The sequence below is a fragment of the Sander lucioperca genome, chromosome 5, assembly GCF_008315115.2.
Source record: "Sander lucioperca isolate FBNREF2018 chromosome 5, SLUC_FBN_1.2, whole genome shotgun sequence".
Lineage (NCBI taxonomy): Eukaryota > Metazoa > Chordata > Actinopteri > Perciformes > Percidae > Sander > Sander lucioperca.
The window spans coordinates 29,543,954-29,558,588 of record NC_050177.1 but is presented as its reverse complement, the minus strand read 5'-3'; the positions used below and the strand labels follow the sequence as shown (position 1 = coordinate 29,558,588).

At 41.4% G+C, this 14,635-nt stretch overlaps 1 protein-coding gene and 1 long non-coding RNA gene across 2 annotated transcripts in view; one reads left to right on the top strand and one right to left on the bottom strand.

The window, feature by feature from the left end:
* Positions 1-14,635, top strand: part of LOC116034886 (NLR family CARD domain-containing protein 3-like) — a 972,843-nt gene that overhangs the window by 499,881 nt on the left and 458,327 nt on the right. The gene's annotated exons all lie outside the window — the stretch shown is intronic.
* Positions 7,974-14,635, bottom strand: part of LOC118495137 — a 470,232-nt gene continuing 463,570 nt past the window's right edge. Inside the window, exon 3 of the long non-coding RNA XR_004897456.1 lies at positions 7,974-8,174. This is a non-coding gene — a long non-coding RNA (uncharacterized LOC118495137). The remainder of the gene's footprint in view (positions 8,175-14,635) is intronic.

Genomic DNA, 14,635 nt, shown 5'->3' with positions numbered 1-14,635 from the left:
CAGCTAGTGAGCCGTCCAAAGCTAACTGCAGCTAGCTCGTCAGCTAGCCGGGGTAGGAGCTCCGCAGACCCGCATTTAACTCGTTTTTGAAGCTAGTTTCCGTGCCATGTCATCATCAGGAAGAGGTGTACATAAACCAGAGAACGAATTATCAACATCTATATCCATTATCAGGCCTCCCTTTCTCACGTTCTTGGCATCTCTCTTTGACATCTTAGCACACGTGTCCTGGCTGTTAGCAACACTTTAGCTAACAGCTGACAGTTTGTAAGCTAGTTGCTACTTCACAAAGTTTGACCAGTAAACGTCCTTTTATTCAGACGAATGAACTTACTAGATGCAAGAGCAGCGTTCCACTCCTTCGTTTATCGATGATTTATTTTCAATAAGTCAATTTAAACCGTTGGTACTCAGTCAGAGTCTCGGAGCTCAGAATAAGACGTCTGCATAGGTCGCCATCTTGGACCAACCGCCAACAACACACGTAACGTTATCTCACCTGCCGGGTTTGATCCAGTGAAGAGTTTTCATCATCCCCGGTACGACACACACACACACACACACACACACACACACACACACACACACACACACACACACACACACACACACACACACACACACACACATATACACACACACACACACACACACACACACACACACACACACACAGACATATACACACACACGCACACACACACACACAGACACACACACACACACACACACACACACACACACACACACACACACACACACACACACACAGACACACACGCACACACACACACACACACACACACACACACACACACACAGATATATATCATTTTTATTTAAATTAGTAAGTATTAACTAGTAACTATTATAGTAACTATTTTAAATTATTTTGAGCTGTTTATTTGTATTTTATAATGTATTATTAATGATGTTGACGTTTGGACTGTTGTGTCGGGGGTTCAATTCCCTCCTTTAGGTGAACGATGATAGATAGCACAATGACAGTCAACCACCAGATGAGGCTGTTCAGACGCATCACACGACTCAGAGGCATATCACATATTTAAAGATTGTAAAAACTGATTATTCTCCAATTCATGGCACGTTTTTATTTTTATTTTTTTTGTTTAAAGTGCCCATATTATGAAAAAAAAAAACCTTTTTCTGGGATTTGTGGAGTTATTTTGTGTCTCTGGTGCTTCCACACACATCCAAACTTTGATAAACCATCCATGGTGTTTAGAGTGAGATACGGTTTCTGAATGTGTCCTGCCTTCAGTCTCTGGGTGAGCTGGTCAACATCTGCACGGCTTTCTACGTCACTAGCCGAAACGCTATTAATTAGAAATCTTTTAGAGTTATTGAGATGAATTATAACCGAGCTATTCATATCTTTGTAGAACATACTGAGAATGTCTCCAAAGTTGTTATCACCCTGGAGTCTGTCTGCTCTCTCTGGATCAAACACCATGACAGCTCACAGCAGCACTGCTGCAGCTTGGATTCAAACATTTAGTCCTTCACTTCATCTCAGAGGAACAGATTACACTCTCACAGCTCCATTACATCCACATTCTTCACATTCATCCATTACAGGATCAATACATCACATCAAAGTCTGAAAATCATTCATAAAAACATGTCATATCTTTCAGATTTACTGTGTAAATGATTACGTTTTTAAAATAATTAATTAAAATATTGTATGTATATATAATAAGAACGATTGAAATAAAGGGATATAGTATTTATAGTATTATAAACTAATAAAATCAGTGAACATGTTTTAATGTGTGAATATGATTGGTGGAGCTCTGCTTGTAGTTCCTGCTGATGTCACCAGAGGGCGCCATGATGTCATCACCAGCTCAGAGATGAAAACAAACTGTGGACTTTGGGTTAGTGTGATTGTTCTTTATTTTTGTATTTCTCTCTAAAATAACAAAAGACAACATTACCAATAATCAGTAACATTATAATTCATCATGTCGTTGTTTGTTAACAGTTAAAATAACTTTTAACTGAAGATGTCTGTCAGTGTGTGTGTGTCTGTGTGTCTGTGTGTGTGTGTGTGTGTGTGTGTGTGTGTGTGTGTGTGTGTGTGTGTGTGTGTGTGTGTGTGTGTGTGTGTGTGTGTTGGTGCAAAAAAGGACGTTTTTTTTCTTCTTTTTATCCCAATGTTTTTGTTGCAAAAAAAATGCATATACAGTAAAACTGCAATAATAATAATAGATGTCATCATCAATTTTGATACAGCATCCTACATACAGTACCAAGATCTGTAACTGTCTGAACACAGAATAGACAAGAACAATTTGAGAAGGGCTCGGCTTCTACTGTATAAGTACTGTGTGTGTGTGTGTGTGTGTGTGTGTGTGTGTGTGTGTGTGTGTGTGTGTGTGTGTGTGTGTTCAAGGTGCCGGGCTGCCTCTGTGGACTTTGGGCTAAAATATCAGGAAAAAAAGTCAAAAATTGTCAAAAATTATTCCAAAAAGGCAACAAAAACTCTGAAAAAAGGAACCAAACCTTCTAAAAAGCCCCCCATAAATCCTGCCTATGTGTACGTAGTTTTCTCTCCACGTTAGTTATCTGGACATTAGGACTCAACCATGTGGGGAAACAATCTAATTGTGATGTTTCTGCCAAGTTAGTCTTTGGTCTCTTCAGGGTTAGTTTGTGGCTCTGTGATGTTAAATATAATGTTTCTACTTCACTTCTTATTTCCTGAGAACGTGTGAAGGACTCTTGTGATGAAGATCAGAAAGCTGTCAGCAGCAGTTAGTGTCGGTCGGTCTGTTCACTGACAGGACTGATGTGGAGACAACATGACTCAGCTCTTTTATTCTCTAACTAAATCTACTAATGGTGTTTTTCCATCACATGGTACCTGCTCGCCTCTACTCGCCTTTTTAGTTTTTCCATTCTGATAAAAGTCCCTGGTACCTGCCAACAGCTACTTTTTTTAGTATCACCTCCATCCAGGTTCCAGCGAGCTGAGGCGATACCAAAAGGTGACGTGAAAACCTGCAGACTCCTGATTGGTCGGAGAGAATCGTCACTAATCACTGCGTCATCATTGCTAGCGACAGACGGGGGTGTCCTGAACAAACCCGCCATTTTTAAATAGTTTAGCCAGCTGTGTGTTTTTTTTTCTGCCTCCAGCTTCTTTAGAAACTAAATGTGTCTTCTAGCAACAACAACGTTCTGTGTGTGTGTCGCGTTAGGTCATGGCAGTTTCTGCGGTGTCGCTATGACGACCAGCCACGCGGTACTAAATCTGCAATGGAAAAAGGAGGACGGGGCACCAGCGGCCGAGCAGAGCCGAGCCGAGTAGAGCTGCTTCTAGCAGTGGGTAAGGGCCATAATATGGAACTGGTCACTATGAGCTGGCACTCCTCCAACAGGAAGTAGAGTCCAATCCTAATCAGGACCCTCTACAGTTAGAGGAGGTGTAGACCACACTCTCAGCAATCATTTGGTGCAACAGTGGCGAGAACAAACTTCTGACGTCTAAATTCCTGCATTCAGATATATTAGTATGCACGAATTTAAGTTATAAAATGTTGTAGGTTTCCTCAGGATGAAGCCGTAGCTCGACGCTCTTCTAAATCTCCTCGTCTTAATCCACATTAAAACATCCACAGGACCACACGGTACACTGCATATATCTATATTACTCTTACTACTATTATAATGTCACTGCTACTACGTTGCACATACATCTGTACATGTTGTTCATACATTGTTCATATTACATAGCCATATTTATTCTGCTCTTATAACACTGCACTATATTTCATGTCCTGCCGATGCACCACCTGTCTATACTTTGTATATCACATTGCACTTTTCTGCTTTTTTTGCACTTCTGGTTGGATGTAAACTGCATTTTGTTGTCTTTGTACTTGTGCTCTGCACAATGACAATAAAGTTGAATCTAATCTAATTCAGAAACAGCATCTCTGAGCTGGTGATGACGTCATGGCGCCCTCTGGTGACATCAGCAGGAACTACAAGCAGAGCTCCACCAATCATATTCACACATTAAAACATGTTTACAGATTTTATTAGTTTCATTTCTATGTTTTTATCTTACACACTCACCACACTTTATAAATTACATTCCATTACATTTTATGTATTCATTTTGTAATACTTAATAAACATTTTATTTTATTTTAAACAGAATGTATTATTTACTTTAGTATATATTTGTAAAAATGACAGATACCCCATTTAGTGTATGTGTTATGTGAGTATAAAGGCACCGTTGGTACAGTGAATATAAACTTTCCACTGAAGAACAGCCGACGGAAATATTGTTATTTGGAGATAACGTTACTGATATTGTGATTTAGTATTATATTATATTAAGTATTGTATATTGTTCCAACTAGTGCAGTTAGGCGTCTGGATGAATGTTGGAGTAAACCAACCAGCCAACGGTCTCATTGTTTTTTTAAAGATTATTTTTTTGGGGCTTTTCCCTTTATTATAGTGAAAGAGGATAGATATGAAAGGGGGAGAGAGATGGGGGGAGTCTGTGTGCACTCTCAACACGCCATCCTCTGTTATAATCAAAACATACTTTAGATTTAAAAACAACTCTATTATATTTGTTATTACATGTTAACTGTCAGAAGTTCCATTTATTATTTCCTATATTTGGTAATGCTGCGCCTCTCTGGCCGTTCAGTGGCGGTTCTAGACCATTTCAAATGGAGGGGCCAGGCTGGGGTCACATGTGATTTCAGGGGAACCAAATATATTAATCAACCCCCCCCCCATGGGTTTGGTTCTCCAAAGACTGATAAACATATAACAATAAACACAAGAATACTCAATCTGTGTTAACCTACATTTCATATATCACTGCACATCAATAATATCCCTTTTTGGGGATAAAGATGTATTAAAGTATTTGCCACAGTTAGGGGGGCCAGAGGGGGGGGTCGAGGCTTATATAACGGGGGGACCCTTGCCCCCCCCTCTAGAACCGCCACTGCTCTTGTTTCCTGTTTAAAGTTTACTTTCACTTTCCAGATTTAGTGTCGCAGCTTTTTCTCTCCGTGTGAAGCTCCAGCTGAAGGTAATTTAACTCTAATGTCTGTAACGTTTGACTGGTGAACTCCAGCTGTGGTTAGTTTAGTTTAAGAGCAGAAAGCTGCAGAGAAACCAACACAACTGGACTCAGGATGAATTAAAACTGGAGTCTTATTCACAAAGATCCACCGCCATGTTGTGTGGGTATCTGGCCGAGTTACTGTCTTATAGATCCTTTATTTCTGTCTTATAGATCCTGTGTGTGTGTGTGTGTGTGTGTGTGTGTGTGTGTGTGTGTGTGTGTGTGTGTGTGTGTGTGTGTGTGTGTGTGAGAAACTGTAAGTTGCTGTTTGGTACTTTAACACCACGTTAGTCTTTGGTCTCTTCAGGGTTAGTTTCTGGCTCTGTAAAGTTAAATATAATGTTTCTACTTCTCTTCTTATTTCCTGAGAAAGTTTGGACGACTCTTGTGTTGAAGATAAATCTCCATGTTGTAACATGAACTACTACAGAGGAGGTTTTAAATACTTTGCCAGGTGTTTATACGTCTGTCTGTCACAACCGTGAGGCTGCAGTCAGGAAACTTTACAGCTGTGTAGCTGAGATCTAAATGAAGGCCGAGTTGAAGACGGGGGGGGTCTGAGCAAGGGGGGAGGAAGTAGGAGGGGAGGAAGTAAGGAAGGGCCAACTTTAAGCCCCTGGCCTGATTTGGCCGGTGTGAATCCATCATAAGATGGCCTCTAGTTATTTCCTTTCTCCTGCTGTCAGAAAACAAACCGTCGTCTCCACCAGCGTAAAGTCAGACACAACAGGACTCTACTGTTTCCTCTGGGACCTTTCAGAATAAAATGTAGAGACCTAAATGCCTCTGTCACTGTTGTAGTGATGTGTGGAGGAGGAGGAGAAGTGTCTTCATGTCCTTAATTTTTATGAACCAGACAGGAATGTTCTGTACAAAGATGACATTAGTCCTGGAGTCTTTCCAATGTTCCTGTTCTCCCACAAAGAGAATGAATGACAGAGCAGGATGAGCAGAGAGCAGAAAGCATTCAGTGAAGAGATTCAGACTTTATTTCCTGCTTGATTGCTTCTAGTTTCTCCAGCATATTGAAATTCTGTGCAATTTCATTACTTCACACCAGTGGTGTAGTGGATTCACCAATTAGAGAGATTCAAGAGTCGAGTCTCGAGTCCCCAGTGTTCGAGTCTGAGTTGAGTCATCAAGGTTGAGTCTGTGTTATATTTCAAGACTACATTTCTCCACTATGACACCTTTAAAGAGCTGAGATAATTATAAAGGAGTGTCTACATTAAACAAAAATGACACCACTGTTATTTTTCCTCTGGAACCTTTCAGAATAAAATGTAGAGACCTAAATACCTCTGTTACTGTTGTAGTGATGTGTGGAGGAGGAGAAGTGTCTTCATGTCTTATTTTTATGAACAGGACAGGAATGTTCTGTGTAAAGATGACATTAGTCCTGGGGCCTCATTTATAAAACCTGTTAGGCAAGAAAAAGTTGCGTAAAGCAGGGTGAAATTTGTGTGTGTGTGTGTGTGTCTGTGTGTGTGTGTGTGTCTCTGTGTCTGTTCGTATTTGTGTGTGTCTTTGCGTCTCTGTGTGTGTGTGTGTGTGTGTCTCTGTGTGTTTGTGTGTGTGTGTGTGTGTGTCTCTGTGTGTCTGTGTGTGTGTGTGTGTGTGTGTGTGTGTGTGTGTGTCTCTGTGTGTTTGTGTGTGTGTGTGTGTGTGTGTCTCTGTGTGTGTCTGTGTGTGTCAGTGTGTGTGTGTGTGCGTCTGTGTGTGTCTGTGTGTGTGTGTGTGTGTGTGTGTGTGTGTGTGTGTGTGTGTGCGTCTGTGTGTGTCTGTGTGTGTGTGTGTGTGTGTGTGTGTGTGTGTGTGAACCTGCTATTCCCACAAAAAGTTATAAATTGTTACATTTCAATCACTTTCACCTGTTCTGATTAAGTTCTAAGAAATAAGCACCAATAATGATCAAAAATCTTGTTTCTATTTTTTACCTTTTTTATAATTGAATTTCCTTGTTTTCTCACAAAAAAAAATGAAAAATATCATGTGATCATAAATGTGATCTCACAGGGGCAAATGGCAAATATGATCCATAAATGATGATATCGTTGGTAATTGAGCTAAATCTGGTAATTATTAAGGCTGTGTTAGTGTTTGGGTTAGTTTGATTGTTCTTTATTTTGGTATTTCTCTCTAAAATAACAAATGACAACATTACCAATAATCAGTAACATTATAATTCATCATGTCGTTGTTTGTTAACAGTTAAAATAACTTTTAACTGAAGTTTAATTTCCTGTTTATCACTGCTGGTTGTTATGAAGAGTTACTGCTCCTCTGATCTCTGTTGGCACAGTGTTTCTGGTTCTACAGGATTCTTTCTGTCTCCTCCTCCTCCTCCTCCTCCTCCTCCTCCTCCTCCTCCTCCTGTTGAAGCTGAAACAGGTTTGTTGTTTTGCTGTCAGAGACGAAGGTTTCAGTCGACACACGATAAGATGTCTGGGTGTCCCAGAGGTCTTCCAGGTGGAGCTGCAGCGTGAGAAACCCTCCAATCAGAGCAGTCCAGTACGTTAGTCTTCACTTTTTATTTGTGAGTATTGATTTTAATTAATTTCAAGTTTTAAATTCAAACTAGAACTGGAAATATGAACAATCATGTCTAGAGAATCTGGAAAAACAAGGTGGTAGGTAATTTAACTCGTCTGTAACGTTTAAAATATACTTTAACTTAAACTCTTTAAACATCATCTGGCACCGTTTAAATTACGTTTTGTTTCAGAGAAAGTTAAAGATAGTTTGTGTCTGTGTGTGTGTGTGTGTGTGTGTGTGTGTGTGTGTGTGTGTGTGTGTGTGTGTGTGTGTGTGTGTGTGTGTGTGTGTGTGTGTGTAACCTCCACAGACGTGTGGAAAGTTCCTCGTGTTGCATTCACGGGACAAAGGAAGAACAAACACACACTGACAACAACAACCACAGTTACACAGAGAGAAGAAACAAAGCTCTTATTGTGAAAATCTGCTTCCTGTCAGGTGGAGCTGTGACTCATCAGGAAACAACTCACCTGAGTTCTTCTCCGTCAACTCTTTGGACTGTTTGAAGAAACTGTAAGTTGCTGTTTGATACTTTAACAACACGTTAGTCTTTGGTCTCTTCAGGGTTAGTTTCTGGCTCTGTAAAGTTAAATATATTGTTTCTACTTCTCTTCTTATTTCCTGAGAAAGTTTGGACGACTCTTGTGTTGAAGATAAATCTCCATGTTGTAACATGAACTACTACAGAGGAGGTTTTAAATACTTTGCCAGGTGTTTATACGTCTGTCTGTCACAACCGTGAGGCTGCAGTCAGAAAACTTTACAGCTGTGTAGCTGAGATCTAAATGAAGGCCGAGTTGAAGATGGGGGGGGTCTGAGCAAGGGGGGAGGAAGTAGGAGGGAGGAAGTAAGGAAGGGCCAACTTTAAGCCCCTGGCCTGATTTGGCCGGTGTGAATCCATCATAAGATGGCCTCTAGTTATTTCTTTTCTCCTGCTGTCAGAAAACAAACCGTAAAATGTAGAGACCTAAATGCCTCTGTTACTGTTGTAGTGATGTGAGGAGGAGGAGAAGTGTCTTCATGTCTTATTTTTATGAACAGGACAGGAATGTTCTGGTCAAAGATGACATTAGTCCTGGGGCCTCATTTATAAAACCTGTTACGCAAGAACAAGTTGCGTAAAGCAGGGTGGAATTTGTGTGTGTGTGTGTGTGTGTGTGTGTGTGTGTGTGTCTGTGTGTGTGTGTGTGTGTGTGTAACCTCCGTAGACGTGTGGAAAGTCCCTCGTGTTGCATTCACAGTACAAAGGAAGAACAAACACACACTGACAACAACAACCACAGTTACACAGAGAGAAGAAACAAAGCTCTTATTGTGAAAATCTGCTTCCTGTCAGGTGGAGCTGTGACTCATCAGGAAACAACTCACCTGAGTTCTTCTTCATCAGCTCTTCTTCATCAACTCTTCTGACTGTTTGAAGAAACTGTAAGTTGCTGTTTGTTACTTTAACACCACGTTAGTCTTTGGTCTCTTCAGGGTTAGTTTCTGGCTCTGTAAAGTTAAATATAATGTTTCTACTTCTCTTCTTATTTCCTGAGAAAGTTTGGACGACTCTTGTGTTGAAGATAAATCTCCATGTTGTAACATGAACTACTACAGAGGAGGTTTTAAATACTTTGCCAGGGGCCTGTTTCACAAAAGCAGAATTTATAAATCCAGGATAACTGATAAAGCGAGACTTGACCTAGTCTGATCTGAGCATCCTGGCGTGGTGAGTTTCACGAAGGTCTAGTCAGGCTGAGGAGGAGAGACTAGGTCTAGTCAGACTGAGGAGGAGAGACTAGGTCTAGTCAGGCTGAGGAGGAGAGACTAGGTCGAGTCAGGCTGAGGAGGAGAGACTAGGTCGAGTCAGGCTGAGGAGGAGAGACTAGGTCGAGTCAGGCTGAGGAGGAGAGACTAGGTCGAGTCAGGCTGAGGAGGAGAGACTAGGTCTAGTCAGGATGAGGAGGAGAGACTAGGTCTAGTCAGGATGAAGAGGAGAGACTAGGTCTAGTCAGGCTGAAGTAATTCAGGTAGATGCGCGTCCACGGCTTTCCTCAAAAGACCGCGAGGTCGATCACAGATTTCCTGATGCCAAAATGGAGAATACGCATTGTTCATACTTTATACAGAGTGAGCAGCAGCTTCTTGTGGAAGTATGATGACGTGAAACACATTATTTGTATAAAAAGAAAAGAAACACGGCCGCTGTAATGAAACAGTGAGAGAAAGTGTAGCAGACGATCACGGACCGACTGAATGTGTAAGCAGCCTAAATATATACATTAACTGACCACTGCTCTGAACTGGAGCCGTCATAATCATTCCATTCAAGGATTAGGCTACTAATCATTTAACAAATTAACAGTTGTACTCTTTGCCTTAAAAGTAAGCAGAAGATAATGTTACTCAGGAGAAAGATCCATTTTCTACAACACTAGAATATGATGCGTCAATATCTCGTTCACTCTGTTCCTCCCTCTCTCTCTTATGGGCTAACATATAATTCAATTCAATTCAATTCAATTTTATTTATAGTATCAAATCATAACAAGAGTTATCTCGAGACACTTTACAGATAGAGTAGGTCTAGACCAAACTCTGTACTTTACGAAGCCCCAACTATTACAGTGGTTGCCTCAAGAGCAAGCATTAGCAGTAGCTATTGCGACAGTGGCAAGGAAAAACTCCCTTTTTTTGTTAGGAAGAAACCTCGGACAGACCCAGACTCTTGGTAGGCGGTGTCTGACGGCACCAGTTGGGGGAGTGGTGAATGGTGGCAATAATAGTCATAATAAAGATAGTGAAGCAGTGATCACAATGGTAGTCATAGTAGTTCATGTCATAGTAGGGCACAGCAGGGCGTTACGGGGTGTAGTGTGGCACAGCAGCCTGGGTGGACGCGGTTGGACGCGGCAGGACGCAGTCGGACACTGCGGGGAAACGCAGAGCGTAGCAGGGTGTAGTAAGTCCATAGCGTCAGCTGCACCCAGGACCCCCGGTGTAGGTGCCACCCAATTCCAAGGCGATGTTCTGGGTGAAGAAGAAGCAAAGGGACTCCGGGGAGAAAACTCCCCAGAGCTAGGTTAGTAACAGGCATTTCTGGGACTAAGATGCACACAAAAGGAGACAAGTGAAAAGAGAGAAGAGGGAGCGGCTCATTGTGTCCTTGGAAGGAGCTTCACACAGCAGTCTAGAGTTATAATAGCATAACTAAGAGAGGCAGGCTAAAGAGAGGGGCCCTGGACCGGGCTCGTACTCTCCCCTGCCGGAACGGGCTTGTACTTCCTGCCTCCCTCTACTCTACTCTACTATGCTGCAACTCCTCACTCCCTAACTACAAGCTTTATCAAAGATGATGGTTTTCAGTTTATTCTTAAATGTGGCGACGGTGTCAGCCCCCCGAACCCAAGTTGGGAGCTGGTTCCACAGGAGAGGAGCCTGGTAGCTGAAGGCTCTGGCTCCGATTCTACTTTTAGAGACTCTAGGAACCACAAGTAGCTCTGAGTTCTGGGAGCGCAGTGCTCTAGTGGGACAATAAGGTACTAAAAGCTCTTCTATGTATGATGGTGCTTGACCATTTAGTGCTTTGTAGGTCAGGAGAAGGATTTTAAATTCAATCCTGGATTTTACAGGAAGCCAATGCAGAGAAGCTAATACAGGAGAAATGTGATCTCTTTTGTTAGTTCTTGTCAGAACACGTGCTGCAGCATTCTGGATCAGCTGGAGGGTCTTGAGGGACTTATTTGAGCAGCCTGATAGTAAAGAATTACAGTAGTCCAGCCGGGAAGTTACGAATGCATGGACTAGTTTTTCAGCATCGTTTTGAGACAGGATGTTCCTGATTTTGGCAATGTTACGAAGATGGAAAAAGGCTGTTCTTGAGGTTTGTTTTAAGTGGGCGTTAAAGGATAGATCCTGGTCAAAAATGACTCCTAGATTTCTGACAGTAGTGCTGGAGGCCAGGGCAATACCATCTAGGGTAGCTATATATTTAGATAATGAAGTTCGGTGGTGCTTGGGTCCCAGCACAATAACTTCCGTTTTGTTTGAGTTCAACATCAGAAAATTATGGGTCATCCAGGATTTTATATCTTTAATGCACGCTTGAAGTTTAGCTAACTGACCGCTTTCGTCTGGCTTGATTGACAGATATAATTGGGTGTCGTCTGCGTAACAGTGAAAGTTAATTGAGTGTTTCCTAATAATATTGCCTAGAGGAAGCATATATAAAGAGAATAGAATTGGTCCAAGCACTGAGCCTTGAGGAACGCCATGGCTAACTTTAGCGTATTTGGATGGTTTATCGTTAATATTAACAAATTGGGATCGCTCAGAAAAATAGGACTTAAACCAGCTTAGTGCGATTCCTTTAATGGCAACTAAATGTTCCAATCTCTGTAAGAGGATGGTATGGTCAATAGTGTCGAATGCAGCACTAAGATCTAATAAGACAAGTACGGAGACAAGTCCTTTGTCAGCAGCAGTTAGAAGGTCGTTAGTGATTTTCACCAGTGCCGTCTCTGTGCTATGATGCTTTCTAAATCCTGACTGAAAGTCTTCAAATAGACTATTTCTATGCAGAAAGTCACACAATTGATTAGCGACTACTTTCTCAAGGATCTTGGAGACAAACGGGAGGTTAGATATAGGTCTATAGTTGGCTAAGACCTCAGGGTCGAGGGTGGGTTTTTTCAGAATAGGTTTTATCACAGCTACTTTAAAAGACTGCGGTACGTGACCCGTTAATAAGGACATATTGATCGTATCTAGTAATGTGGTGTTGACCACGGGTAGTGCTTCTTTAAGTAGCTTCGTTGGAATGGGGTCTAAGAGACAGGTAGTTGGCTTAGCTGAAGAGACCCTTAACATTAACTGTTGGAGGTCTAAAGGATAAAAGCCGTCTAAATAAGTATCAGGTCTTATCGTTCTCTCTAGCCCTCCTGCGCCCAATGGTGAGTCGTTGGAAGCTGTGGGCAGAAGGTGATGAATTTTTTCTCTAATTGTTATAATTTTATCATTAAAAAAGGTCATGAAGTCATCACTGCTCAGAGCTATAGGAATAGATGGCTCAATAGAGCTGTGACTATCTGTCAGCCTGGCTACAGTGCTGAAAAGAAACCTTGGGTTGTTCTTATTTTCTTCTATTAGTATTGAGTAATAGTCTGATCTGGCATTTCTGAGGGCCCTCCTATAATTTTTCAGACTGTCTTGCCAATCCACACGAGATTCTTCCAGTTTGGTGGAACGCCATTTACTTTCAAGTTTTCGTGAGATTTGTTTTAATTTGCGAGTTTGGGAGTTATACCAAGGTGCTAGTTTCCTTTCCTTCATCATCTTCTTTTTGAGAGGAGCAACCGAGTCTAAAGTAGTCCGTAGGCAGGCCGTAGCAGCGTCTACAAAGTTATCAAGTTGGGAGGGACTAGAGTTAACGTAACAGTCCTCTGTTATATTAAGGCATGACATTGAGTTAAGTGCTGTTGGAATAGCTTCCTTAAATTTAGCTATAGCACTGTCAGATAAGCATCTAGTGTAGAAACTTTTATTTAATTTCGTATAGTCTGGTAGTAGGAATTCGAAAGTTATTAAAAAATGGTCTGATAATAAAGGATTCTGCGGAAATACTATTAAATCGTCAATTTTGATGCCATATTCTAGCACAAGGTCGAGGGTGTGGTTAAAACAGTGCGTGGCCTTATGCACCCTCTGACTGAAACCAATAGAATCTAGCAGTGAATTGAAAGCAGTACTAAGGCTATTGCTCTCAATGTCCACATGGATATTAAAAACACCTACAATAAGTACTTTGTCTGATTGAAGGACTACGCATGATAAAAACTCTGAGAATTCAGATAAAAACTCAGAATATGGACCTGGTGCTCGGTAAACAACAACGAATATAATTGGCTGTACTGTTTTCCATGTTGGGTGTTGAAGATTAAGAACAAGGCTTTCAAACGAGTTATAATTTAGTTTAGGTTTAGGATTAATTAACAGGCTTGAGTCAAATATGGCTGCAACTCCCCCTCCTCGGCCTGAGCCTCGTGGAATTTGGGTATTATTATGACTGGGAGGAGTGGCTTCGTTTAAACTAACATATTCGTCATGGCCCAGCCAGGTTTCGGTGAGGCAGAATAAATCAATGTGGTTATCTGATATCAATTCGTTTACCAATAATGCTTTCGATGACAGAGATCTAATATTTAATAGTCCACATTTGATTTTCCTATTCTGTTCTGTCGTTGCAGTGGTTGTTTTAATTCCAATTAGGTTGTTTAGTATAGCACCTCTTTTGTTAGCGTTTGGTTTAAACGGTCTCAGTCGGGGGACAGACACGGTGGTTATGGGATTATGAATGGGTGATTGCTCTGAAGGGAGCACAGAGGGGCGTGTAGCGCTGTATCTCTGATTATTGACTTTGGGAGAGTGTGTCTGGTCAGTGTGCTTGTGGGAGTGTTTACGGGATGTAAACAGTCAATCAGAGGTCTGGGTATGCAGGGCGTGGTGCAAATTTCCACGTAGCATCTGGCTTCCGCGTGTATTGGGATGAATCCCATCCCTGCTGAACAGGGAGCCACGTTCCCAAAACAGATTGAAGTTGTCAATAAAACCTATCCTGTGAATACTGCATGTGAGCTGGAGCCAGGTGTTAAGGGAGAGTAGTCTACTAAAGAGGCCTGATCCGCGACCTAGAGATGGAAGTGGGCCCGAAATAAAAACCGACTTCCCAGTGCTTTTTAAAGCCTCAATGAGAGTGGTAAAGTCAATGTATTATTTACTTTAGTATATATTTGTAAAAATGACAGATACCCCCATTTAGTGTATGTGTTATGTGAGTATAAAGGCGCCGTTGGTACAGTGAATATAAACTTTCCACTGAAGAACAGCCGATGGAAATATTGTTATTTGGAGATAACGTTACTGATATTGTGATTTAGTATTATATTATATTAAGTATTGTATATTGTTCCAACTAGTGCAGTTAGGCGTCTG